This window comes from Arabidopsis thaliana (genome assembly GCF_000001735.4).
Source record: "Arabidopsis thaliana chromosome 1 sequence".
Classification (NCBI taxonomy): Eukaryota; Viridiplantae; Streptophyta; class Magnoliopsida; order Brassicales; family Brassicaceae; genus Arabidopsis; species Arabidopsis thaliana.
This window is the reverse complement of record NC_003070.9, coordinates 15,504,727-15,522,469: the sequence shown is the minus strand read 5'-3', so window position 1 is coordinate 15,522,469 and position 17,743 is coordinate 15,504,727. Positions and strand designations below refer to the sequence as shown.

The 17,743-nt window shown below is 40.8% G+C and overlaps 5 pseudogenes across 5 annotated transcripts; all 5 read left to right on the top strand.

Moving 5' to 3' along the window:
• Nucleotides 1–33: 33 nt before the first annotated feature.
• On the top strand, nt 34–459 carry AT1G41750 (annotated as a pseudogene; the record flags this gene model as incomplete). The annotated part of the gene is made up of 1 exon: nt 34–459.
• Nucleotides 460–1,295: 836 nt separating this feature from the next.
• On the top strand, nt 1,296–3,772 carry AT1G41746 (annotated as a pseudogene; the record flags this gene model as incomplete). The annotated part of the gene is made up of 1 exon: nt 1,296–3,772.
• A 1,044-nt stretch (nt 3,773–4,816) lies between these two features.
• On the top strand, nt 4,817–8,202 carry AT1G41743 (annotated as a pseudogene; the record flags this gene model as incomplete). Its single annotated transcript has 1 exon — nt 4,817–8,202.
• Nucleotides 8,203–10,374: 2,172 nt separating this feature from the next.
• Nucleotides 10,375–13,573, top strand: AT1G41740 (annotated as a pseudogene; the record flags this gene model as incomplete). Its single annotated transcript has 1 exon — nt 10,375–13,573.
• Nucleotides 13,574–14,995: 1,422 nt separating this feature from the next.
• Nucleotides 14,996–17,552, top strand: AT1G41730 (annotated as a pseudogene; the record flags this gene model as incomplete). The annotated part of the gene is made up of 1 exon: nt 14,996–17,552.
• Between the last annotated feature and the right edge of the window lie 191 nt (nt 17,553–17,743).

The following is a 17,743-nucleotide window of genomic DNA, read 5'->3' as shown; positions in this document are numbered from 1 at the left end:
CTCTCTCGCCTTCAAAAATGAAAACGGGCAGAGATGAGCATCATTTATAGTCCGCCCAAGGTCGGCCATGCAGCATCGCCCCCTGCCACATGTCCGGACAGCTGTCGTGCCCACATGCGACAGGTGTGTCTCAGACGATGGCGTGGCGACAGGTGGCGACGTGATATGATCATGGAAAACATTAAGGATATGGAGCATGAACCGGAGCTTGAACGTGAGCTTGTAGCCGAGGAAGGAGCTAAGCTTGTAGCCAAGGATGAGCTTGTAGCGGGGGAGAAGCTTGAGGCAGAGGATGTTCTTGTCGCACCGGACGTTCCAATGACTCGTTCTAGAGTTAAGCTATTCAACCAAGCCATTGGATGGATGCTTAACCACATTTGGGACCGACCAAATGACTTGAGCCAAGTCACTACCTCTTTGGTTTTGATTCAAGCTCAAGGACCTCATCAAGATGGATAAGTGATTCATGAGTGCTCTTTTTCCCTGCCTTTGGTTTTGTCCCAATGGATTTTCCAAAGGAAGGTTTTTAATGAGGCTTATGTATTCGCTTCATATAATCCATTTTGATGATTCAAGGCCCAAGCCCACTAAAATAAAGAGACAATTTCGTGGCCTTTGACGTTGAAGGGTTACTTTTGAATTTTAAACTTTGTTTTTAATTTCTGTTGTGTTCTAGGCAGCCTTGGAGCTTGTTCCAAGACTTGTCTCGTCATCTTCTCTTCTTTTTCTCTTTATATACTCTTGTATTCTCTTTTGAGAACTTATCTTTCTTTTAATCAAAAACCTTTTCTAAGAAGATCATCTTGCTGGTGTGTATATCCAGCAAAACCCTTAGTCTCTTTTGGTATTTTGAAGCCTTTCTGCAAGCTTCTGTGATATCCATCGATTCATTCAAATCGATCCATTATCACGGCTTCACAGCCACCTCTATCCTTTGCTCAACTTAAGAATGTCGAGTCCTTGGGAGGATCTCATCATGTGGTATCAAAGCACACTCTGAAAGTTGAGTCTTCAATCTCACCATTTTGTGTCTTTTCATCTTCAAATCTGTTTCCGTCTGTCACCTTCATTTAATTTTTATAATTAATTGGCGTGTGTTAAAATTGCGAAATCAACTGTCACAGGTTTGGAAAAGAGTCTACTATTTTTGAAAAAATTTCTGAAATATTTGGAAACGATTTGGTAGTTTTTAGCATCCCAACAAGTGAAACTATCGTAATTAGGATTCTAGGGTATCTGAAGGGTCTGTTCGTGTTTGTTTCAAAAGAACTAGTTACTGGTGTTGTTTTGTTGTCTCTATTGCAGAAAGAATGGCTGAAACTGAAGAGGAAGAGACTAACCACAATCGCAACAACAAACTTTTGGTGGAAGCCTTTGAGAAAATGATGGACACCAAACTGAATGCTTTTCGCCAAGTGTTTCATGAGAAACTAGAATTAGGGCAGACTCGTCCTCGAGTACAAAGAAGAGTTGATGAGCAGCTTGAGCAAAGAGATGAAGCTACAGATCAGTACTATGGGCATAGGAGCTCTTTATCTCGCAATAGTCATAGGAGACACCATAGACGTGCTAATGAAGGTAGAGATCTTTTGCAAGACAATCTTGGAGGTCTTAAGCTTAAAATTCCACCATTCCATGGAAAAAATGATCCAGATGCTTATTTGGAATGGGAAAAGAAGATTGAATTGGTTTTCAATTTTCAACACTACACCGAGATCAATAGGGTAAGAGTTGTTGCTACCGAATTTTATGACTATGCTTTGAGTTGGTGGGATCAACTAGTTACTTCACGGAGGTGTAAGCAAGAACTTCCATTGGAATCTTGGTCCGAAATGAAAGCTATTATGAGGAAGAGGTTCGTCCCTAGTCACTACCACCGTGAGCTGCATCTCAAGTTGAGGAATCTTACACAAGGGAACCGTTATGTCGAAGAGTACTACAAAGAAATGGAAACTTTGATGTTGCGGGCTGATATTTCCGAGGATAGAGAAGCAACTATGTCAAGGTTTCTTGGAGGTTTGAACAGAGATATTCAAAACAGATTGGAGACTCAATACTATGTTGAAATAGAAGAGATGTTGCACAAGGCGATTTTGTTTGAGCAGCAAGTTAAGACGAAGAGTTCTTCATGATCTAGTTATGGTTCAGGAACCGTTGTTAAGCCTACTTACCAAAGAGAGGAGAGAACCAGCAGCTATAAGCCGATTGTCAGTTCAAGGGCTGAAATTAACCATATGCTGCAGTTCAAGATTACAAAGGAAAGGCTGAAATTTCTACATCTAGAGTTCGTGATGTTAGGTGTTACAAATGTCAAGGGAAAGGGAAAGGACATCATACAAATGTCACGAATCACATGGATAATGGAGATATAGAGTCCGAGGAGGAGATTCCAGATCACCTTCTTCATTGAAAGAGAATGAGGAGCTGCCGGCTAAGGGTGAGTTGTTGGTATCTAGGAGAACTTTGAGCATCCAAACCAAGACCGATGATAAAGAACAGAGAGAAAACTTGTTTCACACGGGTTGTCATGTGCACGGGAAAGTTTGCAGCCTCATCATTGATGGAGGGAGTTGTAACGAATGTGGCAAGTGAAACTATGGTTAAGAAGCTTGGATTGAAAGTGCAAAAACATGTGAAACCATACGTTCTTTAGTGGCTTAATGATTGTGGCGAAATGAGGGTTAAAAATCAAGTGGTTGTGCCCATTGTTATCGGGAAGTATGAAGATGAGATCTTATGTGATGTTTTACCAATGGAAGTTGGACTTATTCTTCTTGGAAGGCCGTGGTAATCTGATAGGAAGGTAATACATGATGGTTTCACTAATCGTCATTCATTTGAGTTTAAAGGAGGGAAGACTATTCTGGTCCCTATGACTCTACATGAGGTTTATCAAGATAAAATACATCTGAAACAAAAGAAAGAAAAAGTCGTCAAGCAGCCCAACTTTTTTGCAAAATGTGGTGAGGTTAAGAGTGCTTATTCTTCTAAGCAACCAATGTTATTGTTAGTTGATAAATGTGCATTTTACATGTTTTGAGCATCCATTTGTTATCACTATTGCATCATATCACCACTGTTTCATACCATTTCTCATCATTTGTCATCACTTTGCATGTTTAGGATAGTTTTGCATGCATGTTGCATATTTGTGTTAATTTCAGGTGATTTCGAGCTGTTGACGAGCTAACTAGAAGAAGCGGACTTGATCATGTGAAACCACTCGACCGCCTGGTCGAGTAGATGCTTCACAACCTCAACAGATCACTCGACCCCTGGTCGAGTAGAAGACTTCATCACTTCACGTCACCACTCGACCCCTGGTCGAGTACCACCAAGACAACCACTCGATCACATCACTCGACCCCCTGGTCGAGTATCATCACGTCCACCACATCACCTTCACTCGATCACCCTACTCGACCACATGGTCGAGTACCTTCATCACCTTCACTCGATCACTCTACCACCAAGCCGAGTACCACCATCTCTATCACTCGACTACATACTCGACTGCCAGCTTCATAGTCTTCCCCATTCCACATTCAACCAGACACTTGAGCGCAAGGAAGAAAAGGAAGAAAAGAAGAGTACAGTTATTAATCCGTCCCAATACTGTGTCGTTCTGAGTATTAGGGTTTCAGAATATTTCACTATAAGTAGCATGTACTTTACATTTTTGATAATCGAAGTTTTATTCTGTAGACACTGTGTTCTTGACGTTTTTGTAATCCGGATTTTTCTTAATCTATTCAGTATTTGCTTTTGATTTTGTTTACTATTGTTCATCCTATTATCATCTTGTTATTACTCTGTTGATATCATGTTTTCATTCTTATCATCGTTTATGCTTTCTACAATGATGTATGAGTAGTGACTAGGTTTCTGAGGATGGCTTAGAGTAGTTTAGAATTCTCAGTATGCTAGGTGGTTGGGTTTGATTTATAGATCCCTTCTGGAATAGTTGTTGTTAATGCCCATTGCCTTCTGATCAATTGGAATATGAGCCCAGACATTTCTGCGCCCAACACGTTTTCGATGAAATGTCTGAACCACTAATTCCAGAAATTCGTGGCTCTATACCAAGGTATTGGTTGCAAGGAGCGTTTTGGCTTTAACTTGTTGATTCGTAATGCCTGTTAGGTTAGCTCTCGTCAATGGTGATTGAGTTTGAGACTAGTTTAACTTGAGGGTCTCTATTGCGGTGGCACTTAGATTTGGTTAATGAACTTGTTGTCTAGGGATAATTTATTGAGCATGTCGATCACCTGTAAACTGAGGAAACAAAACTACTCAATTACCCCATCCTTGGGAATTTCTTTATCTAATTGATTTTTTTGTTTACTCTGCTGTTGTTTACTGCATATTGTCACATGTTGCTTAGTTTTTGCAATTCTTTCCTGTTATTCGACGTGATACTCGACCACCCAGTTGTCTGGCAACAGACTGTACAGTCGAGTATCTTTGTTTCATTTACTGCCTGTTACTCGACCAGTCACTCGACCACACCCAGTGCTCTACAACGAGCTGTGTTGGTCGAGTGTTTTATTGTTTCTGTCTTATTTTCTGTTTTATGCATGTTCACTTAGGACTGTTAGAACACACAAAAACCTGTTATTGTTTGGCTTGACTCTGTGAACTCTGATTGCATCTTGATTGTTAGCATCACACTCATTGGGATTGACAACCTTCAGTACTACAACGACATGATAGTGCTTTAGGATTAATTGATCTTAAAAACCTATTATCAATTTGGCGCTGTTGCCAATTGGGTGTTTGTTTGTTACATTTGATATTTCAAACTTGCTTAGATCAACTCGAAATGGCTGATGAACAAAATCAACAGACAGAATGGCCCTACCAACAGACAGAATGGGCCGGCCAACATTGGTGCTTACCCCAGCACCCACTCGAAATGGCTGACGAACAAAATCAACATAATGGCCCTGCCAACATTGGTGTTGGAGATGCACCACGGGACCATCGTCAAAGGAAAGGAATTGCACCTCCTGCTATCCAGAACAAAAACTTCGAGATTAAGAGTGGTCTCATCTCGATGATTCTGGGGAACAAATTCCATGGTCTGCCAATGGAAGATCCACTCGACCACCTTGATGAATTTGATAGGCTCTACAACCTACCCAAAATCAACGGTGTCAGTGAAGACGAATTCAAGCTCCGGTTGTTTCCATTCTCCTTGGGCGACAAAGCACACAATTGGGAGAAGAGTCTGCCCCATGACTCAATCACCACTTGGGATGATTGCAAGAAGGCCTTTCTAGCAAAGTTCTTCTCCAATGCCAAAACTGCAAGACTCAGAAATGAGATTTCTGGTTTTTCACCAAAAATTGGTGAAAGCTCATGTGAAGCATGGGAGCGTTCAAGGGTTACACCAACCAATGCCCTCATCATGGCTTCAAGAAAGCCTCTCTGCTCAGCACTCTTTACCGAGGAGTTTTAACACACATCAGAATGCTTCTGGAAACCGCCATCAATGGGAATTTCCAGAACAAAGATGTTGAAGAAGGCTGGGAATTGGTTGAGAACCTAGCTCAATCAGATGGTAATTACAACGAGGACTGCGACAGGACCAGGCACAGGTGACTCTGAGGACAAACACAGGAAGGAGATCAAAGCGCTGAATGACAAGCTAGACAGAATTCTACTTAGCCAGCAGAAGCATATGCACTTTCTTGTTGAGGACGAGCAGTATCAAGTCCAAGATGGAGAGGGTAACCAGTTAGAAGAAGTTAGCTACATCAACAACAATCAGGGTGACTACAAAGGGTATAACAACTTCAAGACCAACAACCCTAACCTCTCCTACCGCAGCACCAACGTTGCTAATAAGACCAAGTGTATCCTCCACAGCCAACAACAAGGTCAGAACAAACCTTTTGTTCCCTACAACCAAGGTTTTGTTCCCAAGCAGCAATTTCAGGGAAACTACCAGCCCCAACCACCACCTGGGTTTGCAGTTCAGCAAAACCAAGGTCCTGCTGCTCTTGATGCTGAAATGAAACAGATGGTACAACACCTGCTACAGGGACAAGCATCTAGCTCCTTGGAAATTGCTAAGAAGTTATCTGAATTGCACCATAAGCTGGACTTCAGCTACAATGACCTGAATGTCAAAGTGGAGGCATTGAATACCAAAGTCAGATACTTGGAAGGAGAATTAGCATCTACCTCTGCACCTAAAGTTACAGGACTTCCTGGGAAGTCAATACATAATCCATAGGAGTATACAACTGCTCACGTCATCACTATCTGCCATGATCGAGAGCTGCCAACTCGACCTATTCCTGACTTAATCACTTGGACAGTTCAAGAAGTGGAGCCTTCTACTCAGATTGAGGTCTCTGTTGTTGAATTCAACCATTCTTCTGGTTCTCCACATCTCATTTAATCCACCTAAAAAGAGAAAGCAGCCATAATTGAGAGGATGGTAAAACGTTTCAAACTTACTCCATTACCATCACGTGCTCTTCCATGGAAATTCAGGAAAGCCTAGATGGAGAGATACAAGTCAGTTGCAGAGAAACAGTCAGACGAGATTGAAGCAGTGATGCCATTGATGGAAGTTCTCAACTTGATTCCTCATCCTCACAAAGATGTAACAAAATCTGATACTGGAAAGGATCAAGATGTATCACGATTCAGATGATGAATGTGATGTTACTCCATCTCGAGCTGCTGATAAGAGGATTCTTCAAGAAAAGTTAGGAGATTCAGGATCTTTTACTCTACCATGTTCCATTGGGGAATTAGCTTTCAGCGATTGCTTGTGCGATCTCAGAGCCTCTGTCAGCTTAATGCCACTCTCTGTGGCAAGAAGGTTGGAATTTGTTCAGTATACGCCTTGTGACCTAACTCTGATCCTTGCGGATAGGTCTTCAAGAAAACCCTTTGGCATGGTGAAAGATCTACCAGTCATGATTAATGGAGTGGAAGTGCCTACAGACTTCGTGGTGCTGGATATGGAAGAAGAGCATAAGGATCCCCTAATCATGGGAAGACCTTTCTTAGCCTCAGTGGGAGCAGTGATAGATGTCAGGAAAGGGAAAAAAAGTCTCAACCTTGGAAAGCACATCAAGTTGCAGTTTGACATCAACAAAACTCCACAAGAGTCAACAAAAGATGAAAAACCCTCTGGAGACGATAGAGTGATCCCAGGAGAAGGATATGAGACTGAAAATGTAAAAGAGCTTAAAAAGAGGTCTGATAAACAAGAAGAAACTATAGAAAGGCTAGCCCACACTGTTGAGGAACATAGGAGTAAGCTGAATCAGATGCAGAAGGAAGCTCAATCTAAAGGCGGGATTGACACTATCTCAAGAAAGAAGTTCACTTCAAGATGTTTTGAAGAGATAGATTACCCTCCAGAAGAGAAAGAAGCCTATTTTGAAGAGAGGGGAATTGAGTATTCTGAAGTAGACCTCTCCAGGGAGGACACTGAGTATGAGAATGATATTAGAGAGAACTATGCAGACCCTCTCTATCATTCATTTTCTTCTTGATAAGTGTGAGGAGTCAAGCTAGAGACTTTAAACAAGCTCACTTGGGAGGAAGTCCCATGACTATCTATGTGAATAGGTTTTTCTTTTCTTGTTATTTTTGATTTGTTTTAGTTGTGTTTGTGGTTCTCACGAATAAAGGAATAACGTGAAGGTAGAGTGAAAATTTAAAACTTTTTCTCTACAGATGGCATAGAGATCGAGTACAAAGTACAGAGGAGTGAAAAAATTTTAAAACTTTCTGTTGCACCTGGAGACCTTGCACTCGAGTATATCGGTCGAGTATGAGTGATGTTTAAAACCCAAAAAAATTTAAATCATCATTTTACTCGACCAACAGAAGATACATAGTCTTAAAGGGAGTTTATCCCTGCGAGAGATTCCGCATGTCCTAGCGAGGCATTCATCATTTGAGTCTCGTGAATCTGGGAGAAAGAGGAGAACCACACTCACTCGATCTAGCAGCAGGAGCAGACGACTTTTGCAGTCTCGTAGTTTACGTGACCGCGATGCTGGTTGTAGTAGAAGAAGAGAGGTCGAGTATCTTCAAAGCGGTGCTGGCCGCCACAGAGCTGATGAGGTTGAGTACCCACATGGTGGAGCTGACACAGAACAGGGCGGCTCGTCTATGGCCTGGGAGCAATCATAGGCAGCCATTGACGACCAACTCCGTTCATTCTTCGACAGAGGTAAGCACCTCACTTCACTATTGTACTATATCATCTCTTGTGATTTGTTCTTTATTTTGTTTATGTGATTGGATTTGTCTTGTATACTCTCTTCCAAGTTTAGTCACACAGTGGACTATGTGATTTAAGTTTGGGGGAAGGCTCAGGAAGTGTGTGTTGCATTGTTTATACTCTTGAGTCAGCATTCATCTAAGGCATAGAAAAACAAAAAAAACAAAAATGTGAAAAATTTCAGAAAATGATTTCACAAAAACAGAGTATTCATGTAGTTGCATTACATTTAGGATCCAGTCTAGAGTGTTTCATTTAGGATTGTTGCATATGCATATGGGATAATGATGAGATAGCCTTGTAAGCATTTTGGTTTACTAGATAAACGCAGTGCCCTCGTTGCTAGTTGTCTGTTGCGTAGTCAATGAAATTAAAGTAAAACGGAACCATGCCTAGATTGCTCTACTCGACCACATTGTCATGATCTGATACCATTTCCTATCAATTTGAACCTGAATTTGATCTTTAATTATCATGTTTGCATCAAATTTGAACTCATGGATACCCAAATCTTCTAGAAGTATCAAAATGTTGAGAAAGCTTCTCCTAGAGTTAAGAGAAAAGAAAAGAATGATTAGAAAAAGGGCTTAAAAGATTCATGAATGCAAAGAGTAGAGTTAGGTTCTTATATTGGGATTGGAGATGGGATTACCATTAGAGCTTCATTTGATATACTTTGGGTAGATAGGATCTTATCTCTGTATGCATAGCTTGGGACTTACCTTTAGCATTCTACTAAAGCTTAGTCATTTTTTGAGAGATCCCCTGTTACTGAAGCCTATCCTGTAAGGGACCATCTTTGTCTCTTGATCTGTACCTTAGCCCAATGAGTTCATTGATGATGCATTGCTTGATTAACGTTCCAGAACTAATGAATGTTTAAAGGGATTGGTAGATTTGAAAACATGTGTAGGTCGAGCATAAGAGTCCGTACTTATCACTCGACCACTCACTCGACCACCTAGGTCGAGTATAGTTCTTAATCCGTCCCAATACTGTGTCATTTTGAGTATTAGGGTTTCGAAATATTTTGCTATAAGTAGCACGTACTTTACATTTTCGATAATCAAAGTTTTATTCCGCAGACACTGTGTTCTTGACGTTTTTGTAATCCAGATTTCTCTTAATCTATTCAGTATTTGCTTTTGATTTTGTTTAATGTTGTTCATCCTGTTATCATCTTGTTATTACTCTACTGATATCATGGTTTCATTCTTATCATCGTTTATGCTTTCTACAATGATGTATGAGTAGTGACTAGGTTTCTGAGGATGGGTTAGGGTAGTTTAGAATTCTCAGTATGCTAGGCGGTTGAGTTTGATTTATAGATCCCTTCTGGATTAGTTGTTCTTAATGCCTATTGCTTTCTGATCAACTGGAATTTGAGCCTAGACATTTCCGCGCCCAAAAGGTGTTCGATGAAATGTCCGAACCACTAATTCCAGAGATTCGTGGCCCTGTACTAAGGTATTTGTTGTAGGGAGCGTTTTGGCTTTAACTTGTTGATTCGTAATGCCTGTTAGGTTAGCTCTCGTCAATGGTGATTGAGTCTGAGACTAGTTTAACTTAAGGGTCTCTGTTGCGGTGGCACTTAGATTTGGTTAATGAACTTGTTGTCTAGGGATAATTTATTGAGCATGTCGATCACATGTAAACTGAGAAAACAAAACTATTAAATTACCCCATCCTCGGGATTTTCTTTATCTAATTGATTTCTTTGTTTACTCTGTTGTTGTTTACTGCATCTTGTCACATGTTGCTTACTTTTTGCAATTCTTTCCTTTTTCTCGACGTGATACTCGACCACCCAGTTGTCTGGCAACAGACTGTGCAGTCGAGTATCTTTGTTTCATTTACTGCCTGTTACTTGACGAGTCACTCGACCACACACAGTGCTCTGCAACGAGCTGTGTTGGTCGAGTGTTTTATTGTTTCTGCCTGATTTTCTATTTTCTACATGTTCACTTAGGAATGCTAGAACACACCAAAACATGTTATTGCTTGGCTTGACTCTGTGAATTCTGATTGCATCTTGATTGTTAGCATCACACCCATTTGGATTGACAACCTTCAGTACTACAACGACATGATAGTGCTTTAGGATTATTTGATCTTAACATGGGTTATATGAGTGGTTAGTCATGCCATTTAGATTAACTAATGCACTTAGTATATTCATGAGGTTAATGAATCATGTTCTAAGAGTATTCATTGAATATTTGTTGTAGTATACTTTGATGACATCTTAGTTTACAGCAAAAGCTTAAGAGAGTATATAGAGTATTTAGATTCTGTTTTGAATGTCCTTAGAAAGGAAAAACTCTATGCCAGCCTAAAGAAATGCACCTTTTGCACGGATAATCTTGTGTTTTTAGGCTTTGTTGTGAGTATAGAGGGAGTTAAGGTTGACGAAGAGAAAGTTAAGGCTAGTAGAGATTGGCCGAGTCCAAAGACTGTGGGAGAAGTAAGGAGTTTCCATGGCCTTGCTGGAATTTATAGGCGATTTGTCAAGGACTTTAGTACCATTGCCGCACCACTCACCGAGATTATCAAGAAGGATGTACGATTCAAGTGGGAGGAAGCACAATAAGAAGCGTTTCAGTCTCTCAAGGATAAACTAACTAATGCACCTGTTTTGATATTACCTGACTTTCTTAAAACGTTTTAGATTGAGTGTGATGCATCAGGTATAGGTATTGGAGCTGTTCTAATGCAAGATCAAAAGCCTATTGCCTTTTTCAATTAGAAACTTGGAGGAGGTACGCTAAACTACCCAACCTATGACAAGGAGTTGTACGCCTTGGTCCGAGCTCTTCAAACGTGGCAACACTACTTATGGCCTAAGGAGTTCGTCATTTACACTGATCATGAATCGCTAAAACACTTGAAGGGCCAACAGAAACTTAACAAGAGACATGCGAGGTGGGTTGAGTTTATTGAGACATTTCCCTACGTCATCAAGTACAAAAAAGGTAAGGATAATGTAGTTGTCGATGCATTATCCCTGAGGTACACCCTACTCTCTACTCTTAATGTTAAGCTTATGGATTTTGAACAAATAAAAGAACTTTATGAAACTGACCATGATTTTCAAGAGGTTTATAAAGCTTGTGAGAAGTTTGCTTCAGGTCACTATTTTAGACAAGACGGGTTTCTCTTCTATGAGAACCGTTTGTGTGTTCCTAACTGCTCTCTACGAGATTTATTTGTCAGGGAAGCTCATGGAGGTGGACTAATGGGACACTTTGGCATTGCTAAGACGTTGGAAGTCATGAAAGAACATTTTCATTGGCCACACATGAAACGTGATGTTGAAAGAATTTGTGGAAGATGTAATACTTGTAAGCAAGCCAAATCTAAGGTTCAGCGCAACGGTTTGTATACTCCTTTACCTATTCCTACTCACCATTGGAATGATATTTCAATGGATTTTGTGATGGGATTGCTTAGGACTAGAACAGGAAAGGATTCTATCTTTGTTGTGGTTGATAGATTTTCTAAGATGGCTCATTTCATTGCTTGTCATAAAACTGATGATGCATTGGATGTAGCTAATCTATTCTTTAAAGAGATAGTTTGTATGCATTGGATGCCTAGGTCCGTAGTTCCGGATAGAGATAATAAGTTTCTTAGTTACTTTTGGATACTTTGTGGTCTAAGTTAGGAACTAAGTTGTTATTCTCTACTACATGTCATCCGCAAACTAATGGTCAAACTTAAGTGGTTAACAGAACATTAGGTACTCTCTTGCGTGCATTGATTAAAAATAAACTTAAAACTTGGGAAGAATGCTTACCACATATTGAATTTGCATATAATCATGTCGTGCATTCTGCTTCTAAGTATTCTCCTTTTCAAATTGTTTATGGGTTCAACCTCATCTCACCTTTGGATCCCTTTGCCTTTGAGTGAAAGAGTAAGTATTGATGGTAAAAAGAAGGCTGAGCTAGTGCAACAGATCCATGAGAATGCGAGGAGAAACGTAGAAGAAAGAACCAAACTCTATGCTAAGCAAGCTAATAAAGGGAGACAAGAACAAAGTTTCAAAGTTGGAGATATGGTGTGGATTTACTTAAGAAAGGAGAGGTTTCCAGCTCAAAGGAAGTCCAAACACATGCCAAGAATAGACGGTCCTTTCAAGATAATCAAACGGATCAACAACAATGCCTACCAACTCGATCTACAAGGTAAGTATAATGTGAGTTCTAACTTTAATGTTTATGATTTGGTACCTTTTATTGCAGATGAAATGGATTTGAGGTCAAATTCTTTTCAAGAGGGAGGGGAAGATATGATCATGGACAACATTAAGGATATGGAGCATGAACCGGAGCTTGAACGTGAGCTTGTAGCCGAGGAAGGAGCTAAGCTTGTAGCTGAGGATGAGCTTGTAGCTGAAGAGAAGCTTGTAGCAGAGGATGTTCTTGTCACACCGGACTTTCCAATGACTCGTTCTAGAGTTAAGCTATTCAACCAAGCCATTGGAGGGATGCTTAACCACATTTGAGACTGACCAAAGGACTTGAGCGAAGTCACTACCTCTTTGGTTTTGATTCAAGCTCAAGGACCTCATCAAGATGGATAAGTGATTCATGAGTGCCCTTTTTCCCTACATTTAATTTTGTCTCAATGGGTTTTCCAAAGGAAGGTTTTTAATGAGGCTTATGTTTTCACTTCATATAATCCATTTTGATGATTCAAGGCCCAAGCCCACTAAAATAAAGAGACAATTTTGTGGCCTTTGAAGTTGAAGGGTTACTTTTGAATTTCAAACTTTGTTTTTAATTTCTGTTGTGTTATTGATATGTCTATTATTTGCATGTTTTCAGTGTCCATTCATCATCATTTTGAGTTTAGTTTTGTATCATTCATCACTGTTTGATATCATTTCTCATCATTATTGCATACTTTGCATGATTAGGATAGTTTTGCATACATATTGCATTTCAGAGTTGTTTTCAGGTAATTTGGAGCTGTTTGCGAGCAATTTGGAAGAAACGAGCCTGAACCAGAAGACATACTCGACCACCAGGTCGCGTGCATCCATCACCATACTCGACCCCCTGGTCGAGTGACTTTGGAGCCATTCTTCCCATCTACTCGACCCCCAGGTCGAGTAACCTCAGCTCAGGCCACTTGATGACGCCACTCGACCCCCTGGTGGAGTATAACTTTGCCACACCACCTGACCACACTCGGCCGTCACTCTACCACCTTACTCGACCCCCTAGTCGAGTATCGTCACTCACCACCAACACCATCACTCGACCAGACACTGGATCACAACTTCATAGTCTACTCAAATCCGCACTCAACCAGACAAGCTGGGCACAAGGAAGAGAAAAGGAGAAGACGAAGTGTTTGGAAGCGGCCTGGACCTCCATCGGATCACGAAGCCCATCTCGGCCCATTATCATTTTATTTCGTTTACTATCATTTTATTTCGTTTTGTATAAATAGATGTCTTAGGATTCTGTCCTGAGACATCCAGTCGACATTGAGTTTTTGCTTCAGTTTTATTTTCTGTTTTACTCTGCTGCGCCGCTTTTGCTTCTACAACCTGTAATTCGAGATTTTTCCAAGTTATTTAGATTCCGCATTTGATTTCATCTGTCATCTTGTTTCTCTACTCTTTATCTCTTTACTTATGCAATATTATCATTTATCTGCGTTTATGTCTTTGAGCGTGTTGTCTGAGTAGTGACATAGAGTTCTTAAGGATTGGATAGAGTAGTTGTGGAATCCGTAGTCTGTAGAATGGTTAAGTTTAGAATTGATTGAACCCCTTTAGGACTAGTTGTGTTTACTGCTTATTTCTTTCTGATCAACTGGAATTCGATCCAAAGCATTCCTGCACCCAGAAGGTGTTCGATGGAATGCTTGATCCACTAGTTCCTGAGATATTCATCTCTATCCCAAGGGATTGGCCGTTTAGAGCATTTATTGACTTTATCAGTCTGTTCTTATTGCCTGCATAGTTAGATTCCGTTAATGGAAATTAGTTTGGGCTAGCTTTGCTTGAGGATTTCTATCAAGGGAGTGAATTGATCTGTTGTTGAACCTGTTGTCTAGGGATAGCTTGATTGCGCTTGTTAACCATTCGAATAGGCTAGGATACCACTCTATTCGATTACCCCATCCTTAGGAATTTCTCGTCTATCTGATTTCTCTGTTTTATCGTTATCGCTAAATCGTTCTCATTGCTTGTTTCTTCGTTTTTGCAATTACTCGATCAACTTACTTAACCACACCCAGTGTCTGGCAAAAGACTGTGCAGTCGAGTATATCTGTTTCATATCCTGTCTGTTACTCGACCTGTTACTCGACCACATCCTACTTCTGGCATCAGCCTGTTGTGGTCGAGTGACTTTAGTAATTCTGTTATTATTTCTGTTTTCTGCATGTTCGCGTAGACTGTTAGAAACCCCAAAACTGTTATTGCTTGGCTTGACTTAGTGACTTCTGATCACATCTCATCTGTTTGCATCACACCCATTTGGATTGACACCCTAAGTACTACAACGACATGATAGTGGTTTAGGATTACTTGAACTAAAACCTATTATCAATTTGGCGCCGTTGCCAATTGGGTGTTTGTTTGCTATATTTGAGATTTCAGAATATTTAAGATCAAGTTCTTTTTCATTTTTTCTGAAAGTTAATAACTTTGTTTTTTCTGTTTGTCTGTTTTGATTCAGGTACTGCGAATCACCAGCTTCACCAGTTGGTACTCGTTGTATGCAAAGACGATCACAAGGAAATCAGAATCTCCTGTTCAACGATAACATCGATCGTATTGCACGCCAACTCAGAACACAGACAGAAACAGACAAAACGGCTGCAGTTGTAGATGAGCAAGTGCAACCAAACAACATAGGTGCAGGCGATGCACCACGCAACCACAATCAGCGTAATGGCATCGTGCCTCCACCAGTGCAGAACAACAACTTTGAGATCAAGAGCGGTCTCAATGCCATGGTTCAGAGCAACAAGTTCCACGGCCTCCCTATGCAGGATCCACTCGATCATCTGGCCGAGTTTGATAGGCTCTGCAGCCTAACAAAGATCAATGGAGCTAGTGAGGATGGCTTCAAGCTCAGATTGTTTCCATTCTCTCTTGGAGACAAAGCCTATCAGTGGGAAAAGTCGCTTCCTCAAGGCTCTATCACATCCTGGAATGACTGCAAGAAAGCCTTCTTGGCAAAGTTTTTCTCAAACTTCAGGACTACGAGACTAAGGAATGATATCTCCGGTTTCACACAAACAAATAAGGAGACTTTCTGTGAAGCATGGGAGCGCTTCAAAGGTTATCAGACGCAATGTCCTCATCATGGTTTCTCCAAAGCTTCACTTCTCAGCACTCTCTATAGAGGTGTCCTTCCCAAGATCAGGATGCTTCTTGATACCGCTTCTAACGGGAACTTCCTCAATAAAGATGTTGAAGAAGGATGGGAGCTGGTAGAGAACTTGGCTCAGTTGGATGGCAACTATCATGAAGATTATGACAGAAGCATCGACACCAGCTCTGATTCTGATGAGAAGCACCGTAGGGAAATGAAAGCTATGAATGACAAACTGAACAAGCTACTCCTTGTGCAACAGAAGCACATTCATTTTCTGGGTGATGATGAGACATTCCAAGTTCAGGATGGGAAGACTCTGCAGTCAGAAGAGGCCAGCTATGTGCAGAACCAAAGAGGTTACAATAAAGGTTTCAAAAACTTCAAGCAGAAGCATCCCAATCTGTCTGATAAAAGTACAAATGTTGCAAACCCGCAGGACCAAGTCTACCCTTCACAGCAGCAGAATCAACCCAAGTCCTTTGTTCCATACAACCAAGGTCAGGGGTATGTTCCTAAGCAGCAGTACCAGGGCAACTATCAGCAGCAACTTCCACCACCTGAGTTTGCACAGAAGCACCAACAACTTGTTTCAACAACTCCAGATTCAGACTTGAAGAACATGTTATAGCAGATTCTCCAAGGGCAAGCAACAGGAGCAATGGATTTGTCCAAAAGGATGGCAGAAATTCATAAAAAGGTTGACTGTAGTTACAATGATATCAATATCAAGGTTGAAGCACTGACATCTAAGATTAGATACATAGAAGGCCAAAATGGGTCGACCTCAGCACCCAAATTTACAGGACCTTCCGGAAAATCAATGCCAAATTCAAAGGAGTATGCTCATGCTATCACGCTTAGAAGCGGTAAAGAATTACCCACAAAAAAGAGTCTGAAACAGAACACTGAGGACAGTGTGGAGTGAGATGGGGAGGATTTCTGTCAGAATGAAGATTCTGCTGAAAAAGCAATAGAAGAGCCTATACTCGACCAACCTACTCGACCACTAGCTCCTGCAGCATCCCCTCTTGTTAAAAAACCAGCTGCCGCCAAAACCAAAGACAACGTCTTCGTTCCCCCACCTTACAAGCCCCCACTTCCATTTCCTGGTCGATTCAAGAAGGTCATGATATAGAAGTACAAAGCTCTCTTGGAGAAACAATTGAAAAATCTTGAAGTCACAATGCCTCTTGTCGACTGTCTTGCACTTATACCAGACTCTAACAAATATGTGAAACACATGATTACATAGAGGATCAAAGAAGTCCAAGGAATGGTGGTGCTAAGTCACGAATGTAGTGCGATCATTCAGCAGAAGATCATTCCAAAAAAATTAGGAGATCCTGGTTCGTTCACCTTGCCTTGCGCTCTTGGTCCTTTAGCCTTCAGCAAGTGCCTCTGTGATCTAGGTGCATCTATGAGTCTCATGCCCCTCTCTGTGGCAAAGAAACTGGGCTTCAACAAGTACAAACCCTGCAATATATCCTTGATCCTAGCTGACAGATCTGTTAGAATTCTCCATGGTCTGCTGCAAGACTTACCAGTCATGATAGGTGTGGTCGAAGTACCTACAGACTTTGTGGTTTTAGAAATGGATGAAAAACCCAAAGACCCTTTGATACTGGGAAGACCATTTTTAGCTACAGCTGGAGCTATCATTGATGTTAAGAAGGGAAAGATTGATCTTAACCTCGGGAGAGATCTCAAGATGACCTTCGATATCACTAATACCATGAAGAAGCCTACAATAGAAGGAAATGTTTTCTGGATTGAAGAGATGGATATGTTCGCTGACAAAATGCTAGAAGAGCTAGGAGAAACAGATCATCTACAGAGTGCTTTAACAAAGGATAGCAAAGAAGGAGATTTACATTTGGAGACTTTGGGGTACCAGAAGCTTTTAGATGAACACAAAGCAGTTGAGAATCCAGGAGAATATGAAGATTTGGGTGAAAGAGCAAGGGGGGAATATATATGATAATAAGTTTTTAGTCAATTATCCTAAAACACCAATCATGTCGTTGTAGTATTTTAGGTTGTCAATCCAAATAGGTGTGATGCTAACAATCAAGATGTGATCAGAAGTCACTAAGTCAAGCCAAGCAATAACAGGTTTTGGTGTGTTCTAGCAGTCCTAAGTGAT